The following is a 25,762-nucleotide window of genomic DNA, read 5'->3' as shown; positions in this document are numbered from 1 at the left end:
TTTTCCTAAAGATTTACATTTGAAAAGATATTACTTATATATAGCCAGCTATCAAATCTAGAAATTTTCCTAGAATGATCTTAACTAAAATATACCCTTTCACTATTATCCTTGGCTAGCTCTGATCACACTCTACCTAGGACAGGAAAACTGCCTCCTCACCCTAAGCATATGCTCCATGGTCTGGCTGTTGTTATTCTGTCTTCAGTCCTCCAGTGGATTTCTAGGCTACTTTAGCCCAGTTGTGAATTCTAGACTCTCTGTGCTGAAAGTCCCCTATAAGCTTGTTTTTCTTCTAACCTGTCATCAATTGGTGCCACCTGGGTCCACCTCAATCTAATAGGTGAGTCACTGTGCCTTCTGGCTTCTCCTCTCTGAAAGCCCATTCTCCCCATCTCCGAACTTTTCTCACATGAGCCTGCATCTATGGAATAATCCCCCATGCACTGAAGAATATCTTCCTTTCAGTCAAATTACAACTCAAACTGCACTTGTGCACAGAGATTTCCATGATTACTGCCAGCTCTCTAAATCAAGGTAAGAACTACTCCATCTGCCTTTCTACATAGCATTTATAAAATACACAGTGCATTTTAAATGTACATTGGCGTTGCTTATAAAGTAATGAAGATAGGAAAATATATAGTGGCCCCCAATACCATTCAACTATTGGCCTGCTATTTTAGTCTTGATTTCAACTTACTGTTTAAAGCAAACAACAACCTTTCCTGTTTTAATACTTTAAGCTACATAAAGCCATTTAAGCCTCCTGATTTTTTTAGAATTGTCAACTGTTATGCACACTTCAGGTATCAGTAAACACTTGTTGAGTTGGATTGAGGAGGAATCCTCTTAAACAGTTTACTGACTGATGTAGGAGGGAGCAATCAGAAAAAGGCGGTTAACATAAATATTCTATAATAGTATCTGAGTGCAGGAAAATAATATTGAAATGAAAATTTCTCAAATTTAGCTTACTCCTTGCTTGCCATTGTATTGCTAAAAATATTTCTTACAAAGCTTTGATTTTAAAACACTGATTTTACACATGAAGAATTAGACACTAGCAATGTCTAATAGCCTGATTTATTCCTCTGTAATATATCTGTCTTGAGAACATCATCAGGAATACACCAAAGAAATATGTTTCTCACGGGATCAACTATATAAAAAGACAGAACACATCATCAGCACAAAAATCATTATCCATCTAATTTCCCCCCTTCTGGATGGCTCCGGTGAGCCCCTCGATCATTACTGACTAGGGTTAAGATAGACCTTAATGGATTAATTAAGCAAGAGCAGGACTGTACGGTAGCCTGGGGAGGAGGAGGTCCTGCCACAGAGGAGGCAACACCTCTGTTCCCCTTCCATTCGCATGTAGGAGACTGGCTTCCCCCAAGGGCTGTCCATTTACACTGTAAAGTGGTCTCCAGAATGAGACTGGGTGTGTGTTTTCTGAGTCTCCTCTTAGCATTCATCAGAATCTAGGGTTTGGGTGAACATTGAATTTTATCATAAAGGAATTAAATGGTAAGACTCTTATCAGGAATGTGGGGGAGCACTTGGGAGAGAGGGAAGGCAATAGAGACAGAATGCTCATTTGGATTATCCAAAAGTACCATCCAGGGCAGTCACTATCCTTTGCATGCCATAGTGATTCTGAGGGAAGACCAGGACACAGCATACTCACAGAAACTAAAAGGAAATGGTGCCCAAAGCCATACAGTCATCTAGCAAGGGGGACATATGGACACCCAAAGGCAGATGTTGAAATGGAACCTTTCAGAATCGTCCCTTTAAGGAGGATTTCCAAATTCAAATGTAAAAAGAGAAAAAGATATTCCAAAATGCACACTTTAGACTCTTTCTCTCCTTGTAAAAGAGCAGAGAAGGAGCAACTCCAGCACTGAGCCACACTGGCAGTTTACTCTCCATTTCATGCACCAAATCAGCATATTAATGACATAAACCCTTTTCATGACGGAGACAATCAGGCTCTATCAGACACAGCATTAAATATGCAGGCATCAAAAAGAAAAGGCAAGCCACCAGAAAGGAATGACTCTGGACATGGCGAGGTGACTGAACCCACTGTCACCAGCATCTAGACGCTGAGTCCAGAAGCTAGATAGGGACTCGCAACCTTATTTCTTCCAGAGAAGCACTGCCCCAGCGCAGGCCAGAGCAAGGGACTTACCAGGCCAGGTCTCAGGCTCTTCTCATGGCATGTACTTATAACTTCAGCTCTGGGGCTGGGGGCTGACAAGGACTCCAGGGGGTTGCTGGCTAATGGAGGGACCTTGTCTCAAAAACGAGGAGGAGTTAGTAAGATGGCTCAGAGAAATGGCACCTGTTTCTAAGTCTGATGACCTGAGTTTGCTTCCTGAGACCCACATGGTAGAAGGAGAGAACCGACTCTCGGAAGTTGTTCTCTGACCCCCACGCTCGTACCTTGGCACAGGTGCCCCCAATAAATAAATAAATAAGCAAATGAATGAATGAACAAATAAACAAGGAGTCATGCAATGGAGGAGGACACATGATGATAATCTCTGACTTCAACATATACAAGGACAGTTGAGTAAACTTGAACATACATGTGCATACAATGTACACACATATATGTACCTTACTATATACACAAATAACTAAGTATTTGCAGCCAGCACTTAGTTATTTGAGTCAGTCAGTACAGTGCTTGCTGTACAGGCCTGAGGACCAGAGTTCAGATCCCCGGCACTCATGTTAAAGATGTGTGCAGCAGTACATCTATAACCCAGTGCTGTAACCCACCAGATCCCGGAGCTCAGCAGCCAGTCAGCCTAGTCTAATGGATTATTCTAGGTGAGAGATCAAAGAAGATAACTGATCTCATTATATGCAATCTTGCATACACCCAGATATATAAATGTATGCACTATACATGCACACACCCACTCAGACACGTACACACACTCACATAATTCTCTCTCTCTCTCTCTCTCTCTCTCTCTCTCTCTCTCTCTCTCTCTCTCTCTCTCTCTCTCTCTCTCTCATACACACACATACACATTCCATACCACACCATAAACCAATATTAGTTTCTAACCTCTTAGTGGAGTCCATTTGTGATTTTTAACAGTAAGAAAAGACTTGCCCTATGTTCAACGACAGCACACTTCTCAGAAGCACACGCCATCTCTCAGTAGGGATAACGGATGGAATTCTGGAGTTGAAAGGGTTTCCAGATGAGGTCATCATTTAGTCATTTTATAATGAGGAAACGGAGGACTTGCCAATGGTCAGAGAGGTAAGTATGCAGCTGGCAATCTCAGCAGCAATGAGTTCAAAGACGGATTAGGAGTTATGAGAGATCTGGTTTAATTGAGTTCCTATGACTTTGTATCTAAATAATTCCTTATTTGAATAGTATTCATATATATGCAAATATGTAGAGACGGAGAGGTAGGTATATAATCATACATACACATATACACATTTTTTTCTGAGGCAGTAACCATTGGAAACTGAGTTATAATTGTTATTATCATGGCCCAGGAACTTCTGACTAAACAAATTTGTTCGTTCAACAAACATTTGTCGAGCCCCAACTTGTGCAAGTATTATGAAAGCAAAAACACACAATTAGACAGATTTTGTTCTAACAAGAATTCATAATATACTTGTTTTATTTCTGTACTGTAACTACCTCAAATAGCTATAGACAATTAGTTTCCACTAGATTAATACCAGTCATGATCATTACTTTAGATTCATGAGAGAGTGTATATACTGTGCTTGTATTTGACTCAGACACTGGAAATGCTCTGAGAACCTATCCCACACAGATTCGCTGCCCTCCCCCAGAAGCTGCAGAACAGAGCTCTCTGGACTCACTGCTTGGCTGCTCTTCTGCCCTGGGAATGTAGGTCGAGGTGAGAAAGACTTGAGACAAAGCAGGAACCTGGCTGCAGCCAGACTTCAAATCAGTTTGCTTCCAGCTAGACTGTAGTATAGGGTAGAGAACAATGGCTTCCTTGTGATAAACAAAAGTTCAGTGGCTAAAACCTAATGAGTATCATTAACTCAATCTAGTTAATGAGAAAAATTACTAGTGGTAAACTTGAGATCAAAGGCATGACCACATTCCCCAAGTATCCCTCCAAGGGAAAGAAGGACGAAACAGTATGTGAATAGCTACCATGTTTCAGGTGCTATCGGCTGATATACATGCCATCTCATTTAATCATCATAAAGACCTTTCAGAGTAGCAATGGCCACTTTGCTTTCTTCAGGCAAACAAACTATGACGTGGTGAGACTGTGCTTTGATTAGACTTATAAATCTAAAAGGTAAATTATGGCACTCACATTTGGATCAACACTTGACTTTATATCTTTGCCAAACACTACTAAAGAGGAAACCCAAAGATGAATATATATATATATATATATACACACACACACACACACACACACACACACATACATACCACTGGTGATCTTTTAAGTGAGGATTTATTTCACAATGCTAATTTCATGCAGAAGTTAGCATATGTACAAACACACATTTTTAACCCTCTTACCATTTAAACCTGCTAGCATGAAGACACTAACATTAAACCTACCTCAACAAATATTAATGTAGAAAATTCAAATGACTCATGTTTAAAAGGTAGTTTTTTCAATAATTTATCAGTCACTGCAAAGTTATCATGGAAATCAGTTCTTAAGGACAATCCAAACAACCCCCCCCCCCAAAAAAAAACTAAACCATAACTCTCCAAAACTAGTAACAGAATACCTGCTCCAACCCTATAAAACTGTGGCCTGGTTAATTCTGCATTCAATACCAGTAAATAAGGATTTGGTTTAAAAAAATGTTTAAAGGTAAGCACATTGCTGGTGCCACCCAGGGCTGTCATTTTTCACCTTATCGACTTACCTTGTTTTTGCAAAGTATAGAAAAAAAATCTGTGTATCTTTCCACACATAAAGCCTACACAGAGAGGTCACCTAAAACAACCTTAGATCCCTCGCTTAGCCTGTCCACACACAGACAGTTTCAAATGTCCGTATCTAGTTTCTTGCAGGAAAAACACTGGGAAGGATATGGAAGAAGAAAGTGGAAAGGATGAAAAAAAGAATGGGTGTAGAAAGTGGAAAACATAAAACACTTTCAAGCAGCCTTGACAGTTGTACCCTGGGCTTCAATCCTGATGGCTGTCCCATTCGGGGCCACAACAGAGCCTTCTGTGGACTAAAGAAGGAAACTGGACAGGGGCTGGAGGCTGGTTCTAAAGAGCCATCCAGGCCTTTCTCCACCATATAAGAATTAATTCACAATTATTCAAGGAGTACCAAGGCTGAATAAGGAGATATATGCCTGTGACCCAAACACTTGGGAGATTGAGGCAGGAGGACTGCTGTGAACTCAGTGCCATCCTAAGCTACATAGTGAGTCAAAGTCCAGTCAGGGTATGTAGTGTAATTCTGTCTCAGAAAACAAAAACAACAACAAAACAAAGCAACAACAGCAACAAAGAAATACTACAGATTTCCAGAACATAATTAAATGCACGTAAAAGGTCCATTTTAAGATGAAATATAATGAACTATTTATTATTTATTAGTAATGTTAGAGTCTACTATTTATAATTATTATCTACTTATGATACCACTTTTTGAACTTGGAGCACTGATACTTGATAATCAGAGTTGACAAAAAAGAAATCATTCCACTTGCTTTGCTAAAGAGGCAAAAAGGGAGTGAAGTAAATAAACAGGCATGTTACCCTCTAGCCATCAAAGGGACACATGACCGATAGATTCCCTATGACAAAATGTCAACAGCCATGTCCTATGATTCTGGGTATTTGCACAATTTTTTCATCATCAGAACAGAGATAAAAACAGGACTGGCAGATATGCAGCTTAGCCTTTTTGATGAGACTCATGGCTGGCATTCCACAGATTCACCCATGTTAGAAACAGCACTCACAGAAGCTATCTGGGCCAACTGCACAAGATAGAAGTGGCCAAAAAGGAATAAACAGCACCCAGACCCTCCCTGAACTCATCTTCTACCCTGGTGCATGGATTAGCTGAAGGCCATGGACAATGAGGGATGAGCAGTTCATCTCTTTCTAATACAGACAGCACAGGGGAACCACACACTTGTATTCTGCTAACGTAAAAGTCCCAGTGGAGACATTAGCACTCAAAGACATTAATGTGGATTTGGGACACTCCCTGAAGGATTTTGATTCCATTAGAAAAAACAAGAGAGAGAGACAGTGACAGATATAATCCTGCTTTGATATGTTTAATGCCATTTAAAGAGAAACTACACTCATTTACCCCAGGCCAGGACACCAAGAGTTCAAAAAGTGAAGCATCATTTCTCAGCGGGGGGGAAAAAAAAGCTTGGAAAATATTATGTGAAAATTAGTTTGGCATGTGTCTTTGAAATTTTAGATTTCTGGGATGAGCAAATGGGTACAGTTTTCTTTTAACTGTTTTTGAACACCATGTGTTGAGAAGAAAACAACAGAATGGCAATTGCTCATCCAAAATGCTAACTTGTGGCATGGCGCAGTCAAGATGGCCCGCCACAGCCACAAGGCAGGTGCACGCTATGCCTCTCACTTCAGTAGTGCACACGCCACATGGCCCTGCCTTCAGCAACCTCTTGCATTTGCTTTTGGAACCTTTTTGAGGGGGGACAGTAAACATGACTCAACAGAATGCTAGCTGAGGAGAGACTGGCTTTCTTAGCTCCCTGCTAGCAGGCTTGTGGAGGCAGAACCTGCGACAAACTAGAACAATGTGTCTGTTTGGAATTCTTTGCTGCATCGCTTCCTGTGACCCAATACCAGGGTACTTGAGATAACTTTATGCAGATGGAATTCAGTCAGACTGTAGAGCAAAGAAGAAGCTTTTCATTTAAATCAGCTGCTTCATTTGGACTGAGGTCACAGTTAATGACAGGCGTTACAGAATTGTCTGCATCTACCCTAAAAGCCTGGAGGGATAAAACCTTCACCTACAGTCGAACTGTAGGATGTACAAAATTATTTGTGTGAGGATGTTGAAGCTTCCTCAATCTGGAGCTATGAGTCTGATGTGTCTCTTTTTTCTTCTAGGAATCAAAAGGTTATTCATATAGATAGCTGTGTCATCCAACCATTCAACAGTCCTATGAAAAAGAGAAGATCCCTTGTCTCATTAAGGAAATGTAACTTTCCATCAGCCCCATGGAAACCATGAGGAGAGGAGGCAGCTCAAGACTATTTCTGAGCTCAAGTTAAAATCCTAGGATATCTGTGTTACAGGATAGACAAAGTCTGAAGGTAAAGACTCAACTGACTGTAATAATGAAAAGAAGTGGGAGAAATTCTTGCTTTCTTATGGTATTTTATCTAAAAAATCAACATCCTTTCATTTAAAAAATTACCATGTGAAAATATCAAGAGTGGGGAAGGAGGCCTGGCACATTGGCTGTAATTCCAGCTACTTTGGAGTCTCAGGAAGCTGAGGCAGAAAAGCTCCATGAGTGCAGGTATTTAAGATTAGTTTCAGCAACAAAGAAACAAAGCATGCAGTAGTGGGAAGGAATGACATCTATAAGGTATAAATTAGAAAAAAAAAACAGAAATGAAAAGCATCCTTACACTTTACAAATAAACTGAATTATGATCTCTGCGGGCTAGCTAGTTTCTGGATAGGTATTTATGGAGTTCAGAAGAGAAAATGTGTTGCTCAAAATACACATGCCATTGGTAAATCTATTTATTCAAATCACAACATTCACAATATTTATTACTTCTTTAAAAAAAGATTTAGTATTTGAAGAGTGTATGTATATTTGTGTGTATGTGGGGTGTGTGTGTGTGTGTGTATGCCTGCAGAGGCTTTTGATCCCCTGGAGTTGGAGTTATAGAAAGTTTTGAGCTGCCTGACATGGGCGCTGGGATCTGAACTTGAGTCCTCTACAAGAGCAGTAAGTGCTTTTAACCCCTGAGCTGTCTCTTCAGTCCTTACCTTGTCCTTCTGGTCTAGGGAGCTAGAGCTATGTGTGCTTATGAGGCATAAGATAGAGGAAGTAAGCCCTTCTGCTTACGGGCCAGCCCTTTGGCAGACAGACTAAATGGGTCAATGCACAGAAAAGGAAGGCATTCATATCAAGCTATGCTAACTAGCCATCAGCACATATGGTGGGCTGTATAGGAGAGATACACAGGCACAACAAGAGCCTCTCATGTGCGACTCCATAGTTAACGTTTACCAAAGGCAGGCATAGATAAAATGAAAGTCACCTGAAGGCCGGCCAAGGCCAGTGTGTCTGCATCAAGTCTAGATAATTATACAATTATTAATACCATGTTAGAAGCCGGCATTCTAATGACATCGTTTTCTTCCTGTGCTGGTGTGAAAAGTTCATTCTTTTACCCATTGAAGAGTGATGGGAGGAATAATTCAGGTCTTCATCTTTTCAAATGAGGCAAATACTGTGCCCACGTACATTGCCCTTGGTACAGGAATCAAAATGTCTTTCAAAACAGTAACAAATGAATTCTCCCCTGATACACTCTAAGAGAATGAGTGAGAACCCATGTTCCATGGAGGTAATGTCAGTGGGGTTGGGGAGGGAAACAGGCTGAGATCCAAACACGAAGGGCAGCAACAAGAAACAGAATTCTGATGTCCTGGCTTCTAGTTCTGTTTTTGTTTGTTTTTGTTTTTTTAAACATAATAACTATATTTGTAGATTTTTTTATTCCTTATAAACATTTTGTCTCTTAACATCTTCAAGAATATCCCCCCCCCCCAAAGTGTATGTGCATGTGTCTGTGCGTGTGTAAGAGAAGGCAGGACGGCATTGCTGATGTGTTTTAGCTCCTCTGCCCCCCCATGTGTGTGCATGTATCTGTGCGTGTGTAAGAGAAGGCAGGACAGCATTGCTGATGTGCTTTTGTAAAGAATTCAAGGTTGTCTGGATTTTCAAAGAATGAAATTGGAAAACAGAAACAAAAACAAAAAACCCTACTGTTTCTTTGACTCCATGGTGCTTACATTTGGGCAGAATTTTCCTTTTCCACCCTCAAATATAGAATTTGAGACAACCTACCCACAAAGGGAAGCTTTTAAAGCATGATAAGTATAGGCAAACCAAATCAAAATTAATCTCTGAAAATGGAGACACAGGCACATAGAAAAAGTTTAGAAAATTTCAGGCAGTAGACAATCCACAGAAAGGTGTCTGGCAGGTCTCCCAATTCTGTGGGGTAGCACAAACAAAAACCATGAAGGTCCTAGGAACTGTCTGCTTACATGCAGTATGGGGCTGTGTGCTCATGGGTCAATGGCCTTGGCTATAATTTCTTCTAGGTTCTGACTGCGAGAACCCAGTACAGACCACTAAAGGGAAATTCAGGCCTAACTGTGTCTAAGATGAGGTTTCCCAATCTCACAGGACTTGACCTGGTCAGTCTTTAGGGTAGGCAGCAGTATTTTTATCACAGCAAAATATGTTTTACTGTGGAAAACAAGTCTTTTAAAATCACAGTTTTAAAAGAAAAATAGAGGAAGATAGCTACCATCATCACCTTCGAACACTTCAGCACCTGCCTGACACTGTTTTCTTATGTGGTTTTTCTGTCACCCTATTTTGGTCCTCCTGAACAATGGATGTCGGATTCATGGATGGCGGAATGATGCCCACTTTCTATGTGGCAATCCTAAGGTTCACAGGTTGTGTGACCTTCCTTGGCCACAGAACCAGGAGGGGCTAAGCTAGGATTCAAATTCGAGCCACAGGACACAAAGCCTGTGCTGCACGCCGTGCCTTGCCAGGCCAGACTCCATGTGCTTTTCATGGCATGAAATCAGTGTTGGGGGAATTCTGCCCAGCATCTCTGGTTAGCAGAGTGAATCGCTTTTATCATTTGCCAACATGTCACGGAAAAAAACAAAACAAGAAAAAAATTTTTTTAAACTTCTGGCTCTAGATTTCATATCAACCACCTGATGTTTGGCTTGGTTACATATTATTTGAATATCTGATAATCTTATAAAAAGTCTAACAAGAATAAAAAAATTTTCATTTATCCTAGCTTTTACATTAGTTAAAAATCTCCTATTCCTTCATAACAATGTGCCTGGGGAACTCTCTAGCTGCCAGAAATGCATCTGAAAACGCTGAAAAGTCAGAATTTGGGCCTATGAACTGACTAATGTTACCAGCTGTGAGTCGGCCTGAACATCAGTAATACGATATTTCCTGCTACAATTTGATTTGGTTAAAATGTGTTTGAAGTTCACCCTTTTATTAACTAGAATTACCACCTCCTGTAACTGGAGGGCCCCTGAGAACAGGCTGCTAGTGCAATCCAACCTCCCAGCCGTCAATGGTGCATTTCCTGGCAACAAATACTATTACATTGATAACTACAGAAATAGGTCAGAACGCCTTTTCAATAGTTGCTAATGTCCCCCTAATGCCCCACAGTCTCCCTCTAATTCTCTGCTAACGTTTTCTCCGGAATCGCAGGAACAACAGCTAGTGGAGAGAAATGACTAGAAGGGAAGGCTGCCCTCCTCTCAGCAGAGCCTGCAACTACGGAGAAAATCTAGGCTATCTGAGGAGCCCATGGACCCAAACTCAATTCTATTGCTAAATTTGGTGACCTTGAAGGAAATATGGAATCCCTCTGAGCCAGTTACACTCTCAAATGTAAACAGCCCTCCACCAAAATTACTGACTTCCTATTTGTGAACTGCTTACAGTTTGCTGGAGGCCAGAGTCTTGACAAAGTATTTAGGTTTTAAACTTATTTGCACTATTCTTATAGCCTTACATACTATCTAAAATACAAACTTATTATCCTGCAAAATCAAAAGGTAGTATTGTGGTTTCTTTTTCATGGGAGACCCTCAGCAACCATCCCGGGATTGATTATTTACCTACGTTTCCTCTTTATCTCTTCCTGGGAAAAAGATTGCTTTTCTGAGTTCACTTCCTCTCTTTGTCTACAGTGAAGTGGGGTGAAGTGAACACATCTATTCCCATTGAGGAAAACAGCTAAGCCTAGGCAGTCTAGTTTGGCTCAGAAGGAATAACCACCCACTGCAGGCAAGATGCCTGCGATGCCCCTTGTTAGTGAAGTACATTTTAATTTGCCGCACTTTGGAAATGCAAACATCACATCGTGTGGTTAAGCCACTCATGTCTCGATGCTTTGGCCACTTCAATCCCAATAATTACAGCAGTGGAAGGAAGTTTTGGATTGAAACTGGGGGTGGGGGAAGGGATAAACACAGTTTAGAGATAAGGGTGGTTGAAGGAGAGACTCAAATTAACATAGGACCCTGGGCTCTGCTGGCAAAGAAGAGAGTGACGGGGTGATCATGACCAGAAAGGATTTAAGTATTCTTGAGTTTTTGGTGGGGGCTTCTCTGGATCTGAGGACCCAAAGAAAACCTCATAGGAGGAAGCCATGGGTTATCTATCAGCTATGCATCTGGACTTCCTGTGGTGACTTGGTTGTGATGTTCCTAGCTAGGAAGTCATTAATCATTAAAATGCTTGCAAACTTCAGGGAAGGGCAGGTAAACCCAATTTCGTATAATTTAAACTAGAAGAAACTACCTGGCCCGGCATCTCTCTGTTGGATTCCTCTTGTTTCCTTTTCTAGGAAGAGGAGATGTAGAAGGGGGAGGGACAGAGAGAAGAAGCAGATCTTCCTAGCTTTGGAGTCAGTGAACCAAGCTTGGTGTTAGGTCATCAGTGCCACTCTGGGTCCTCCAGCAATTGTGGGCATTAACTAGGTTGACTGGAAGTGATAGGAGGTGATAGGAGACTTCTTTGTCAATGGGATCTTTCCCCCAGTTTTGGCAGCTATTTTCTTCTCTCAGCTATGGATGTTTGGAAACTGGTTAGGAGCCAGGCATGTGTACTCTGTTTCAGGAATGTGGTCAACTTGTCTTTTCCTCCCCTTACTAGGGGAATGGGATGTATATACCTGACTGGAAGTGATGAGGCCTGTATATTCGGAGAAGGCTCTTACTGTGAAAAGGCTCCTGTACTTTGCAGGGTCTGGTCCAGACATTATGGCCGTGTAATTGTCACAAACTAAGGTGGAAGCTGGGATTACTACCTACGTTTCACAGTCAGGAACAATTATTCTCACTAGGCCAAAAAACAAAATCCTTTAATAATGCCATTGTTATTGTTTTCAATGATAGTGATGCAGGGCTTACAAGAGCTGAGGCAGGAGGATGGTGAGGATGGCAGAGGACGCATAACTAGTGGTGGTATGGAGGTGGGAGGGTGTCAGCCCAAGATCAGGACTAGAAGATCAACTTGTTTTCATAAGATTGATGTTGATTATATGATGGCTAAGAAATACCACAGGTAAGTTAAATGCAAGATGCAGTTTTAAAATTTTCAGTTTGATGGCTGATGCCCATTTTAATAACAATGTGGGGTAAATGCTTTAGTATCATGATATAACTATTTTTCCAGGCACTAGCCTTTAGTAAAACAAACAACCAAACAGCTCAAACCTCAAAAACAAGCAAGCAAACAAGCAAGCAAGCAAGCAAGCAAGCAAGCAAGCAAGCAAGCAAGCAAGCAAGCAAACACATAAGTTGGCTAATGCAACTACAGAGTTTTTGATTATAAACTAAGAGCACCTTGATCATAGTCATCTTGAGGTGTTTGGAGGAAGGAAGGAAGATGGGTTCTTTGAACCACATAACTTGGAGAGAAATCTTCAAAGAGTTTAACATGGGAATAAGCTTCTGAGGAATCAAAAGAGGGGATCATTTTCAGTAAGAGAAGACATGTGACTGATACCTTCAGCTGGCATGCCAGGGAAAGATAAATTCCCGGCAGGCAGGACCGGCTACATAATTTGTAGTGCTCAAGGATAAATGCAATATATGGGGCCTTTTATTAGAAATTATTAAGAATTTCAAGATAGCCTCAGTGAAGCATTAGGTTGAGCATGGTGTCTGTTCAAACTGGGGCCCTGTGCAGCAGGGTAGGCTGGACACTCAGAAAGCTGGCTCTGGTTCTAGTTATCGTTCTGTCCCAAGGCATTCTATTTCCACTGTCACCAAGATTCAAACTTAAAAAACATTTACCACTGTCCTCAGAGCTCTCAGTTAACCCTACATTCTTAGAATAAGGGCCCAGCCAAGTTATCCGACCCAGACTAGAACAATCTGGGGTCCTGCCTACAGATCTGGAAGATTATGAATGCACCGAACTCTGCCGTATTTGTTGTACCCACAATCCCTACGTTGTCATGCTCTCAGCATACCTGGGATAGCAATGTCTGGAAACTGAAACACATTTTGCAAAAACAGAACCCAAAATAGCCAGAAGTTACTACAAAGGATGGCGGTTTCCTGGATGCAAGTTGTGAATTCTTTCTGGCCTTACCTTGAGCAGGTCTTAGGCATGCGCACACAGGTTCAGAAGCATAGGTGAGTTACCACAATAATTCTTTTAGTTTGGAAAAAAATATAGGAAACAGGAGAACCTGCTCCCAGCCCAGTAGAAACTTACTTGTTTCACTAACACTATGCTTACTACTCCCTTACTCTCTTCTGCTTATGCTAAGTTGGAGCTATGACTTCATTCTCCTTGGAAGCTAATTTCTCTTTCCTGGATGCTTGGGAGAGGTCAGAGGACATGCTATTGGGGTAGCAGTGATGACTAAAACAATAATTTACATTTATTTATCTTCACCTGCCCTCCTCAGGTCATTATCATTCCAGTGAGGACTGAAGTGGGAAAAGAGAGATTAAAAACCCAAGACCAACATCAAAAGAATAATTGCAGTAGAGAGTATGATGAATACAGCCTCTTTCCCGGTCATCACAGCGGGCTTATATATACTGAGCCTGACTGTTGTCAGACAGACCAACAGCTTGGGCAGATGCTGGTAGGAACTGACAACTACTTCTGTTCTTTCCATGTATGCCTTTATCTCATTTTCTAAAACATGTTATCTGAACTTTTCCTGGGGAGATAAACAAATGTCTATCTGTCTATTCACCCCAAATAGGACATCAATAACAAAACAAAGAACAGATTTTACTCAAGTCTAGCTTGGTACATGAATGTGTTTAATTATCATTACTTACAGGAGCATGGGCCACTTAGCAGCGGTTACTTCATTGAAGACAATGCCTCATTCTCAACAACTGTTGATTATCTATACATTCTCAGGAAGGGATGGTGTGCCCAGGAACTATCAACTGTCCATCAATCCCTGGGGAAGAAGGCAGCCTCATGAACCTCTCCTCCCCTCTGTGAGGGAAAGTTAACGGTTCCAGCCGTGTGCAGGTCTTTTGTGGGTAATCTCAGCTGCTGAGAGTTCACTGAGGCAGAGGCTGCATCATACCTGGGTGTAGAAAACAACCAGCTTACCTCTACAGTCACAGCTAGGCTTTCGTACTAAATAAACTGCTCCATCCGGGATAAGATTTTAAAAGCTAGCTGTTGGCACAGCTTGTCTTTTATTTTGTCCAATGGGTTTGTTCTGGGTTCAGTAAGACCATTAGGACTCTTCAGTCTTGGGGAAACATGTTTAAATCTCTATACTGACACTCACTTTCAAAAGCCTTCTCTTTTGTGAGGTGAGAGAGGCTGACTCATCATTTTTAAGTGTTTTAAAAATTGGTAATTAGCAGAGGAGGCCTTAAAATATATTTAAAAAGTGACTGACCTTCACAACAGGAGCATACAAAAAACCCTGATTCATTTCTTTTAAGACGATTCTCCCCTCCTGTAAACAGGAAGCTGTAATATGTACATTTATATATGTACGCATAAGCAGCCTTAGCAATACTGCTGTGAAGTACATGGGGATAGGTGTTTTCTATTTGTTTGACACATACTCTCTCCCATGGACAGGAAGGGTAGAGCTGGGTAAATCCTACCACACTGGCTTCTCTGTCATGCTGCTCTGGAATTGGAGCATCAGAACGGTTTCTCCTGACCTCGTGTAAATGTTGGATGGTGTAATTTCCCTGTAAGCATATTTTACTATTTATTTCTCCCCTCTTTCTTTCTTGCTATCTGAGACTGTATAAACTACTGGTAATTGTGTTTGTTCTTAAGTTTATGCTTACTTTTATGAGGTATTATGGATTTTAGCTTTTTAAGAGATCATAGGAAAGAAAGAACATCTTTAAAATGTGTGATTATAAATAATGTTGGGACACTTTGAGGTGATGGTCACCGTACATCCCGAGATGTACTCCAGCTCCTCCTCAGAGCTCCAGAGTGAAAGAGGCCGGAGCAAAGGCTTTTTTGAGGCAGTCTGTGTTCATCAATGCCTACTGTTCTCCCGAGGGCCTCGGAAAGGCTGGAGCTGGGCCCTACCTTTCACTTGAACTGCTTTTACTAGGAAATGTCCCCACCTGGACTCTATGGCTGTGTCTGATCAGTCCCTGACCCTACTACATGGTCTGTCTTGGCTCAACTCTCATGAAGGCAGGGATAGGCTATTTTGAAATTATGTTAACTCTCTGTTACCTTTTCTGTTGATTATTTGTCTAACCAAAAAAAGTAAAACCAAAAAAAACCCCAAATTTCTGGCCTGTTGTTATGTTTCTGGTACTAATGACATCTAGTGAGTGGTTAGGAAATACAATTTTAGTTTAATAAATCCTAAATGTAATATAATAATGAAGGAAAACTAGTAGAGAAAAAAACGCAGAATGTATTTTGAAGCTACATCTAATAAATAAGTATTTAATTCTGAATTTTCTTCCATTATTTCTTGTCGATTTTCAAATGGCAACAAATTAGTTATTTATGCTAACCTGAAAAAAATCCAGATCAAAATTGTGCGTTTCTTTTCTGATGGTAGGACTGTGACATTCTCTGAGTCATGACAATATCTGAGTAATGCCTGCTATGTAAAAGTCACTCTCTTTACAGGACATCGCACTATCAATCCCTCTCCAGAGATGCTTTTGCACGGAACTCAAGACTCTACTCCTAATGGCACTGAACCTTGGCCGTCTGTTTTCCATCAGGTGCCCCCTTTGCAGTTACTGCTCAGACATGCCGCGTGTGCATTTGGGGATGGCACACAGAGGACTAGCAAAAGGTACAGAGCTCTGTTGTAGCAGCACATGTATTGTAAGGCAGTAGCTACACCGCAACTGCTTTGCTCTTTTATATTCCAGGCAACACACTGATGAATATAATTCATAATGAACATATTCAACATTTTTCCATCAGTTCAATACATTATTCATAAATATTAGGGACGGGAAAGACTTAGTAGATTATGGAGTGTAGACCTCTTCTTTTCACTTTCCTTTTCCTCAATTGTCGATACCAGCTCAAAAACCAAAACCAAAACCTAAGCCAAAGCCCACCAATAATTACAAAATAAAATAAACAAAAGATACAAAAGGAAAGCAGAAGGTGCACAGGCTTTATGAGTACAAAGGAGAATGCAGAGGCTTATATCCTGGCAAAGCTGTTGGAGAGGGGAATCTCAGCCTTTACCTAGGTAGAGGGCTGAGTATGGCTGACTCTTCGCGAGACAAACAGGCCAAGAGAGAGGAGCACCACTTTTTGCCCTTGAGGCTGCAGTTCGTACAGTCTGACGACAAGTGTTCACTGTCTGACTCTGCAACCTGGTGTGAATTTAGGACTCAGATACCCCAGCTACCTCTAGTTAGGACTCTGGGCACAGATGAGAACGATGAGGAGAAGATGTATAAATGAATAGAGTGAAAACCACTAGAGGATGCTCCCTGGGATTTTCTGTACCATCAAGATAGGAAGACTCTGCAGATGCTCCTGTCTCTCTAGAGGACTAAATGCATGCATTTTAATATTCCCAGCAGCTGGTTCCTGTTGAATGCCATCAGGATGATTCAGCCACCCACCAGGAACACCAGGAACAGCAAGTGCACACACAGAAAACTGCAAAACTTTCTTCTTTTGATGCCAACACTATTACTCTGGCAAAATCGAAGCTCTTCATTGAATTACCAGCTCCCCTAAATGTGACCTTGTTTCCCTCACAAATACCAGCTCTGTCTCACATAAGTGGAACACTGGCAGATTAAAAGGCAACACTCTTCCTGACTTCAGCATAACCTGATGTCAGCCCATCCTTTACATGCCCACATTTTTGACTTTGTTTTCGTTTTCTCACTGTTCACCAATACCTTGAAGGACTAGCACCCATATGCACTAAATTTCCCTTGTACGCTGCTCTGCCTACAGTTGAACCCTTGCATTTAATATTAGTTAGTTCTATCTCTGCCTTTATATACATTTTCATGTATTTATTGTTTTTTCCCCTTATAAAATATGTGTTACATGTTTGGAAAAACAACAATATATAGGAAAACTATATTGACCACAAACCTCATTAATAGAGAATTACCACACCATATTTTGAACAATTAAAATCTCCCTACTTGCCTACTCTTCAAACTTAGCTAGGATTAGACCATTAAGGGGAAAAAAGTCAAAGATGACAGCTAGTGATCACCAAGCCTCACTGCTGTTTTCAGGGCTCTGAAGTAAAATCTAGCACATTCAGCACAGAGTCGGGGCTCTCAGCGGCCATGAAAACATATAGCTGAAGAGGGAGTCTATGAGTGTGACGAATACACAATTGGTTTATAACCAACGCAGCCAAAAGTAAATTTGAGATCTTGACCAGCTCTCCGAAGTGAAAGTTTCTAGACCAAGTTACAGACAGAGTAATAACAATATCATTAATCACATAAACCATGAAGAGAAGCGGACACTTCTGGGGCTGCTGCAAAGAGCCATCCTAAGAACTGGAGGTCTGTGGGGAACCTGAAGGATAGTGCGGCGCTGAGGGTCCACAGCGGACAACACTGACTCTCTTATGGTGTATGTGAGCCAGCACTGGCTAAGACCACCACTGTCCTAAGCCTCTGGGAGAGAATTTAAGGAGGTTTGTGAGGAAGGAGCAGGTTAATAGGGGCTTGCATAAGGATATTCTATACATTTTTTTTATCCAGCTTCTATTATGTAAAAGCCATTCTGTACATTGAGCGATAAGATGCTGAACTCAATTTATTTTTCTCTTTTAATATAAGGGAAAAACCTAGAAGCAGGGCAATAGTAGTGATAGTACTAATAAATTTGATATTGAGTGGTAACCGTGGGCTACTCACTATGCTAAACACCTTATGACGACACTTCCTAAAAATCTTTATAATAACCAAGCCAGGTGACCATTATTGTCTTGCTTACAAAGATGGAAAATGAGCCTCAGTAAAATTATGTACATTGCCCAAAATTATATAGAATTGCTTTCCACTTTATAAACTAGAAGCTGATCTATGAAACAATATGACAAGAGTCTGTAAAATATACAAGGTATCATATTAAAGAGGGAGTGTTTGCTTCTGTACTCTGAGGAGAAAGGGATGAAAAATGTGGAGCATGCTCAGGAGACAAGGAGGAGCTCGGGCTGTAGTATGTGTCAGCTCGGTGAATCAGCAAAGCCTGTTAGACTCTGGGGACTAAATGCACGAGCTGAACAGACTCATTGGGAGGAAGCCTTTTTCTTTTGAAAAGAAAGTGGTGACTACAAAGTTCTTTCCTTCCCTTCTTCTCCTTGTCTTGTTTTTGTGGGGTAGGGGAGCAGTGTAAACGCTAGAGAGTCTCTAGGACTTGTACATTGCTTTTCTACCATTTTCCAAAATACAAAGGTATCCTTGCCACACAGGCTAACCTGTGCCCCACTTAAGGTGAGGTGATTGATGCCAAGACAGGAACCCAGAAGGCTTGGTGCCTTTGTTCTCTTTCTCAGTTGCTTCTGGAATATCAACCCTCCCCAGCTCTACAGGTCTGTCCTGGGTGGGAGAGCACAGTGGCCAGGGAACTTCCCTTCACGTCCCACTTTCACCTTTCTCATTTTAAGAACAAGCTGTCACTTCGCCATGTGTGAGTTTTCTTATTGGCAAAATTAGTGGTTTAATCCCAGTAATAAAATTACTCTGTTAGGCCCCTGGTTCTTTACAAAGCTTTTCCCTGTTTAGAACACATGGTATATGTATAGCACATTGGTCCAGATAAATCAGTACAGCATCACTTTCTCCGTTCTAAACTCTCCTGTTAAAATTCAAACCACCCACACATATGTACAAATGCATGCACACATATACACGTATATAAAAAGAATAAAATTTACATGGCCTTGCATCCGATAGTCCAAAATTCTTTCACTGAGATACTTAAGGCTCATTTAGTGTTTGAGATACAATGATCATGGCTCTATGACACTGATATTTGCTTTTGGACATTTAAAGCTGAGCTTTTTAAATTAATCAATAGCATGACAACTGGTTCTAGCAGTTACATGCCTATGACTCTTTAAGCAGATATGCACAACATCTCCTTATTACCATTATTGTCCTGGACAACCGAAGCTTATGATGTTACTCTAATTCCCTGGAAGAGTTGAATTCTGTTGTTGATTATACCCTATAGGAAAAGTACTGCCCCTCCATCCATTTTAAAATTAATTGACTCTTCTTTTCCCTATCTGTTAATACTGTTCCCAGCCAGAAGCTTTAAGCATCTCCAATAACTAATCATTAGTCCCTACCCTGTCACAGCCTCTGAGTCGCCCCTCCTGACCTTGCTCAATGAGTTCACTCTTACTGATGTAATCACACATGCTTCCATGTAGTTACATTCGTCATGGTGCTTGTTAGAATTATCATCATCCCTACTGCACCTTAGTTCAACAAAATTAAATGTGTTTGGACTTTGTCATCTTTATTTCTTCAGATAATTTCAAGTAGATATGTTATTTTACATGATCAATAAATACCTTGTCAGTGAAATGATTCTGATATAGTGACAACAGATTGCTAATTGGGAGAAAAAAAATCTTAAGACTAGAGTGAATTTTGTAAATTCAGATAGTGGCATTTCAGTGACCTTGAATCCACAGGTTCAGATTTTCTTAATCTTAACTTAAATCCTTCAGAGTAAATTAAAGCAACAAATATAAAATATGTATATCTATGTATGCATTGAATTCAAGGATTTTTTTAAAAGGATGTTAAATCTGATCCACACCGACCATTCACTGACTTTCTGATGTAGCCTAAAACATTTCTTTGCTTTACTTAAAGCCTGTTTTTTTTTGTTTGTTTTTAAATTTGCTTTTATAGTAGAAAGACTGTAGAGTGGTAATGTCCTTCACAGACAATGCCCATATCTTTTAACTTCTGTTCTTTTTATGGTCATGGTATGTGCATGCATATAAATAAATGCACAACAGTGTAGCTCCAGAAATGTTTATCCTAAACTCTAAAAACACAGCTTTAATAGAACACTGGATAGCTGGCCTCTCATCAGTCCTGTTTATGTTATAAGGCTCCAAGGGCCGCCTTATAAAAGATATAGCCATTTATTTTCACATTTAATCAGAAGTGTAGAGTTTCAGAACTGGGAACAGGCTGCAGGTTGCTCTCTCCTGGTTATTTCTGGCTTTAAGTATATTGATCATTTTATCATTTTCTTGTGTTAAACTGCTTTAAACACAGCACAAATGTTATTCTCATCATGTCAGAAATGGGTTTGGAATTGATTTTGATTTTCCATTAATTTTACTCTTTGCTCTCTGTGAGAAGTTTTTCACTTGTTTAAATTCAGAGAGATACTTTTGTTTAAAAGATGTGAGAGAACAACACTCAGGGAGCCTCAGCTGGCCCAGGAATCTCAGATATTCTACTTTACAGAAGCAAAGTTATTGAATTTACTACTACGGACTTCACCGAAATTAGGGAAGACTCATTCATGTGGATGCAGTTTCAAGGGCTTCCTCCCTCTTCTCTCCACAGAAGTACTCAGAAAGCATGCATCTTCTGAGAAGCCCGCCTGATTGGTCCAGGCTGGCACTGTTTCAGTGTTTGGCCTACGGCGGCTGCTTAGGAAGAATTTTGTCTCATCCTCTCTATTTTCCTGGAGTGTATCAAATGCAGACACGTGGTGTGCAAAGGAAATCCAAGTCCTTTAAAAATGCTATTTCTTTTGCTAGGAAGGCCAATGCCAGTTCTATTTTGGCCAAATGATCTTATCGAGATTTAACAAGAGATACCCAATAACACCTCCAGTCTGTGAGAAGACAGACCAAGAAAGAGAACTTATTACATATTGCATGCTTATATTTTCCCTCCTGGCACCAGGGAAGAGCAATGATCAAACTTATTATTGGTACTGAAGATAATACAAACTGACAAGAATGCTGTGGCAATTACTCACTTTGATTAATTTAAAGAGAAATAAACAAGTATTTCTTCCTATATTAAAATAGACGGTAGAGATCTATTTTTCAGTCATTGTTGAAGGTATATTTGCTCTTATAAAAACACCTTCCAAGTCTGCCTTGTCGTCCACGGTGCTGTCACAGTTCAGAATTTGTAGCACTTCAGCCAGATTCTCTACACTAACTAGATGAAACAATTGCATTACAGCATTAAGATTCCTTTGCGGAGACAAATGAAAGGAGAGCTGTACAGTTCAAATAGCTTGAAAGGCTTGTCACGAACACAGCCAAACACTGTACATGCTATATGTTTTCCTAGGGTAATAGTCCTTTGCAGGAAAATGGTTAGGCTTTAACTTCACACTTAGGAGTATCAAGAACGAGAGGGAGAAATTTAGCAAGGTAAACCTCACTTCCCACCCTATCCTTACTGCTCCTCTCAGACTTGTTTCTGAAAAAATGCTTTATGTCTTCAAAAGTGCCATAAAATTCTTTCTCCAGCTACACAGGCTTTGATTTTATGTGTGTATCTCGACACACCTTAGGACAGAGCCCACAAACTGCAGTGGGGCATCAATTTAACTACAGACTTAGGGGGAAGAGCTCCATCTACTGAGTCAGTTAGATCACAGTTTGAACCCTAGAGTTCTCCCCTTCTCTCCTTTAACCCTGAGAAGCCCTGGAGAGAACAGATAAGTTACAGACACGGCCATCTAAATGACTAGTTGTGAGTCCAATGCTCTTTTAGATATTTCCCAGATGCCTGAAGCCCCCTTTCCTTGTCGTTCCCTGTTTTCAAAGCTTCCCATCTTTCAATATAAAGCGGAAACAGAACGCTTTGCTGTGCGAAACATCTCTCGGAAGCAATAGAAAGTCATTGGCATTGAAGGAAAAGCCTTAGCTAGGTGAAGGAAATATGCACGAAGAAAAACTCTGTCCCTGGCAGGTTGAATAAACTTGGAAAAAAAAAAAGAGTAGCGTCCTTACTCCCCTTACTTTGTATGATTTCTGAGAAAGGCTACAGCCCCCAGGACCAGCTCTCTGGTTCGTTTTGGCTGCAGTGTTGTTGTGGCATTGAAAATTTGCTGTGGCTTCCTAAGATTATAGGGAAATGCTTCAGCAAGCCAAAAAAGTCACAAACAAAATTTAAAAGGGGGGGGGGAGAAAAAGCATGAAACAGCTGATTTTATTGGAAAAGGTCTTGGCATTTCCCTACATATGCCACAATTTTCTTTGGTAGTTCTTGGTTCTATAGTCAGAAAAATTGTCATGGGATGCTTATTATCGCTTTTTTTTTCCCCCTGGGTTGCTAATGTTACAACCTGGACAAACGGACCCACGAGATGCAAGGTAAAGATGGTATCTTCGGTTTGTCTGAAAGCTTTCTAGAGGATCACAGGTTTAAAAGTTTCTTCCTCAAAATACTAGTGACATTTAGAAACACACAGTCTCTCTAATTAGAAGAAAAGAAAAAAATCAAAATAAAAAAACCAAACCACTTGTTAACACACTAATAGATATGCAATAAAGCAAGTGATATCTGAATAAACTTCCACATTAATACATCTCATAAAATGCAGGTGTGTGTAAGACCTATGAAATAGAAATTAAGGTAACTTATAAGAACATAAACAGATGTTTAAAAGCATATGTGGTTAATAATCAGAGAGAGGCAACAGTTTATTGGATTTTCAAATTACAGAAAGATGATAAAATAACCAAAGTTTTCTAATTTTTTCTTTTATGTAAAAAGAGAATTAATATAAATGTTAAGTGGCTTTGTGTATCTTTCGTTATATATGCAAGTATGCATGCATGTGTGCTAATACATACCTGCACGCACGCACGCACGCACACATATACACACACACACATACATCCTTGCATATAGTAATGTTGATTGGCAATGGAAGATAATATGACAAATGAAAAGTAAAACTCTAAATAAATTCAAATTAAGAATTGAAAATATCAGTAGGCTACTTATAGGCATCTTAATATTCTTTTTAATACATTAAATTTTCAAATTTAATCTTAAACCACTTAAAGAAAACCGAATTAGAAAAGCATTGCATATCAAAATGTATTTTGTTAAAAAAATACAATTATTTACATTTTTTAGAATTTATTAAAATTAATAAAACAAAAATACAGAAAGAAAACAAACAAAAACCCAAATGGCTAACTACATTTTTAAAAAAATGTTTTCAAGACAAGTTCAGTTCTGAATCACAAATAAATATGAGAAATTTCACCTTAGAGGGTGACTTGTTTGGGTAGTTATGAAAGCCCCGCAAACGAAAGAGCTCTACCACAGCTATCACAGACAGCTAGTGAAGAGCTACATTCTAGTAAGAATCAGTCAGAACTACAGAGCGTGAGAGGACACTGCAGACCTGACAGAGCTAACTACATGAAGCACCATCACACCGAGTCATGGAGGCAAAGCTCCCTGGAAAACGGGAAGAGTTACCATCAGTGACAGGAAAGTCTGCACCTCAGCAGCAATGACAACAACAACAACCAAGAAAAGAACACCTGGGCATGTCTCTGCAGAACTGCAGAAGGAAAGTAGAGGACCAAGGCAATGAGAGAATCTACTTCTTTTGTCATTTGCCTTTGGAAGGCTGGCTTAAGGGAAAAAAAAAAGCTCGCACAAAAGATACATGTGTTCCTTCTCTGATATTATTACAGGCCCACCTAGATTTAGCTTTCGGTTCCAAATGAGATCAGACATGTTCAGACTAGCACATCTTTGCTCTGGAAGCACTGAGCTTCCAGCATTTTACTGGCAAATTCGCGTATTCCTGAATTTATACACAATAGATGTCCCTAAAAATCTGCAAATCTTATCTTTCAGGCTAATTCCTCATTGAGTTAATTTTTTTCTCCATTTACTCTACTAGCAATAAGCCAGAAAGTTAAGGAGGCAACTCGTATAGGAAAGAAAAGTTGAATAGTACTTACCCTAAGTACAGTGTGCAAGCCTTAGTGGGCAATTCACTTTTTCTCTATGAGAGTTAGAAGGGTATCCAGGTCTGAACTCAGCTCTTGCCCCTTTCCCTTCTGGAAAACTGAGTAGACTCACTGAAGGTACCTCAGAGAAGGATCACACAAATCGACAGCCTTACCTGTGGCCATTCAGAAGACTGCACTTTGGTGTGTATTTAAAACTATGAATAAAGTCAGAGACAGCGCATGCTCAGCAGGCAATTTAAAAATATTTATAACATTGTTGTCTCAAAAACAAATTTCCTCAAACAAAGCAAAACTCACATTTCTTATCCATGCCAAGTTTAACATTCTGAGACAGAGCTGTTTTGGAGTTTTCCGTTGGGAGAAAAAGGTTTCTAAAAAAAAAAAAAAAAATTTTTTTTTCTTTTTTTCTTTTCTTTCTTTCTTTCTTTCTTTCTTTCTTTCTTTCTTTCTTTCGTTCTTTCTTTCTTTCTTTCTTTCTTTCTTTCTTTCTTTCTTTCTTTCTTTCTTTCTTTTTTTTTTTTGAGCTGAAGGAGAATAGTTTTCTCTTCCCCTTTGGGTAGTCTTAAAGGGGTGGAATAAATTTCTCTTTGAGTTTCAACAAAATTCACCATTGGTTATAAAAAGACGCTGCACGTTAAAGGTTCATAAAAAATAATTTCAGAACAAGTAACAAGAAACTAAAAGCTACAGGTCTGAAGCATGTAGCGGTCACCTGAACCTTTAAAGCAGTCTTGTGCGTTGTAATACAAACACATTCACACACAATCAGGATCTGATATGTTCTGTATGGCAAGAATAATGTATAGACAACCTTATACTATTGAGAGAAGTTATACTTTTATTTTTCTAACTAAAATCTGAACTTTTCAAAACTAAAAAAGAAGCACATCAAATTTTACGGTAAATCCATAAATAATCATCTGTATAACTGTTCTTCTTTGTTAGCATGAAAAGGTAACTGATCACACACTGGTCAGTTAAATTTTGAGATATACAAAATAAAAATTTGATTGAGTTAAGGTTTTAAAAGTACTAACTGCAGCAGGAATGCCTGTCTCTCTCCTGTCTGGTAATTTCTCCTTCTCTGCCTTGCATGCCCTAAATACCCCATTTACCATCTCTCACCAAACCCTGAGCCAACAGCCCCACCGATCTCAAAGAGCGTATTTAAACCTCTTACTTAATTCTTAAGTCTCTGAATGGACTGCAACTCCTGCTCCACTTTCCAGTGGTGCTCAGCTGGCCTCACAAAAGCTCCACAGACATGTCCTTAACTATCTCTGATGTTTTCCAGCTCAACAGAGTGCCGGGAGGGGGGCGGCGGGGGGAAATCAAGGATTGAAAAAAAGTTTATTAAAGTGAAACTAGGAGTGTAGATTTGAAGAAGTTGCCTCTACTTTTATTTCCCTCCCAACTCCGCACAGGTGTTTCCTAACTCACACCGCTGAGCGTGCTGCCGAGGAGGAGGGGAATATGAAGGTGAGGGAGTGGGCC

The 25,762-nt window shown here is 40.1% G+C and overlaps 1 protein-coding gene across 11 annotated transcripts in view; it reads right to left on the bottom strand.

The window, feature by feature from the left end:
* Zbtb20 (zinc finger and BTB domain containing 20) overlaps window positions 1-25,762 on the bottom strand; it is a 795,981-nt gene that overhangs the window by 107,925 nt on the left and 662,294 nt on the right. For 2 of the 11 annotated variants that reach the window (XM_057764033.1, XM_057764036.1), the window contains one exon: window positions 24,566-24,639. The exons of 7 other annotated variants lie outside the window; for them this stretch is intronic. The gene's annotated coding sequence lies outside the window, so the exon portion shown is untranslated. Of the gene's footprint in view, window positions 1-24,256; window positions 24,367-24,565; window positions 24,640-25,762 lie in introns of those variants that run through there. 2 more of the 11 variants (XM_057764038.1, XM_057764041.1) reach the window with 1 other exon arrangement.

The sequence above is a fragment of the Chionomys nivalis genome, chromosome 3 (assembly GCF_950005125.1).
Source record: "Chionomys nivalis chromosome 3, mChiNiv1.1, whole genome shotgun sequence".
Lineage (NCBI taxonomy): Eukaryota > Metazoa > Chordata > Mammalia > Rodentia > Cricetidae > Chionomys > Chionomys nivalis.
The sequence above is the reverse complement of the archived record's forward strand: the minus strand, read 5'-3'. Positions and strand labels throughout refer to the sequence as shown.